Below are 1,937 nucleotides of genomic sequence, written 5' to 3' on the forward strand. Positions count from 1 at the left end.
CCATTGACGTAATTTTTTTTACTTAAAAAACATATTTAAAAAATAAATTTAAGTGACCAGTTGTTAACGGAATTGGTTATGGAATACTTCTATCGTTATAACTTATAAAGGAGATTTTTCTGCATTGACTCTCAACTGGACAAACCGTCTGATCTAGAGTTACCAAAATACAGGTTGTTTGGAGGATGGAAATATGAACCTCAGAACGATTTTTTTAAATTTTAATCAATTAAAACTTAAATAAGATTTTTGCTTTTTTTTGCAATAACTTTTGAAAATATTATTACATAAAACTTATTTTTACATCATTTTAAATTTTGAAAGAATCATCTTTTCATTGCTATCAATTTTATGATTGTATAAATTTTTCTTAAACTTTGGAAATTCTTTAAAAAAAATTTTATCACATTTTTAACCAAGAATGTCTTGTTGAATTGAAATTCAATTGATTTTTTATTGTTCTGCCAAATATTTAATAGTATGGTTTTCTGCCATTTTTGAAAATTAAGGAAGTAGAATACTATTTAATATTTGCGTAGTTTATATGTGGAATAAATTATAGCACCGCGTAAGTTGGAAAATAAATTATCCGGACAATTAAGTTTTTAATAGCACTATGATGTCATAGATCTTAAATCTATTAGGTTAGTTCATGTACACAATCAAATAATAGGTTCAAGATTGTCGAACATGTGTCAAGGATAAGGCTTTATCACAATTTCATGCTTAAAAATATTTTCTTGGTAGATTCTGAACTAGCAATGACGATCGATATTCCCTGTGATCGATATTCCCTAATTGGTCGCCAAAAGCGGCTAATAGTAAATAATAAAAAACAATAAAAAAATAGAAACGGAAAAACGCTTTTAGTAGTATATTAAAACGTTTGAAATGATATTTTTGATCAAAAAAAAAATCTAAAACTCAAAGCAAAAATTGTAAAAAGGTGAGGAGCAAAAGGAATTATTCAAAGAGAATATATTACAAGCATTTTATATTTAAGAATTCTTTTCTAATAATATTCACTATGAAATATCCTTCTCTTATCAAAGATAAGAAAAACACTTTTCTGCTTTTTAGTAAACTAGTAAGCTTATTTTTTTAAAATATTTTTTTAGATCTTCATTATTTTCTACTTTTCCGTTTTGATTTTTATTATTTTCTGCTTTTTAATTTTAAATAAATTTCATAATTTAGAATCGTAATTGTTACGGAATCTGGTCATTCCCTATCAGATGGAGCTTCTCGAAATGAATCAAAATAAAAAAAATTAAGTAATTAACTCAAATTTATGTTTTATAAATATTAAAATATCGTACGGAGAAAGAAAACACAAAATTTTTACAAAATTTAAAAATTCAGACATGTTTAGAAACGAATGAAAAATCAATAGCAAAACTTCAAACACGAAGCAAATCAAGTTAAATAAAAGTGCATAAAAAATGCTTAGAATGCTCATAAAACTAAGAACCGATTGCAGAATACGATCCACAAAGGTCAAACCCATAAAACATTTCATGACACCAAATACTTCTTTTCAGCATCAAAATCAATTTTTTTTATTCCTTGTATTTATCGTTATTTTATTTATCGTCCTTACAGACAACATTCATATTCCAAAGACTTCCGTCTGTTTAGAATTTGAATCTTGTTTGCCCTTGAACATTTTGTTCAGGTCAGATGGGCAAGAATGACCATTTTACATATCCGTCCATCGCTTGATAAAGCACGACCAGAACGTTACCACGAATTGAAAGCAATTGTCACCCAATTCCAAGGAACGAAATTTCGTTGACCCGTTCGCTTCCGAATAGAGAGATCACAGCTGCCTGGCCTCAAACAGACCGAGCAGTGAAAAAACGACGTTTAAAAAATAAACAAAACTATCATTCATTGTCGAGGAGGAACAACTTTCTTTAGCGAAGCATAATTTCTGT

This window comes from Argiope bruennichi, chromosome 6, assembly GCF_947563725.1.
Source record: "Argiope bruennichi chromosome 6, qqArgBrue1.1, whole genome shotgun sequence".
Taxonomy (NCBI): domain Eukaryota; kingdom Metazoa; phylum Arthropoda; class Arachnida; order Araneae; family Araneidae; genus Argiope; species Argiope bruennichi.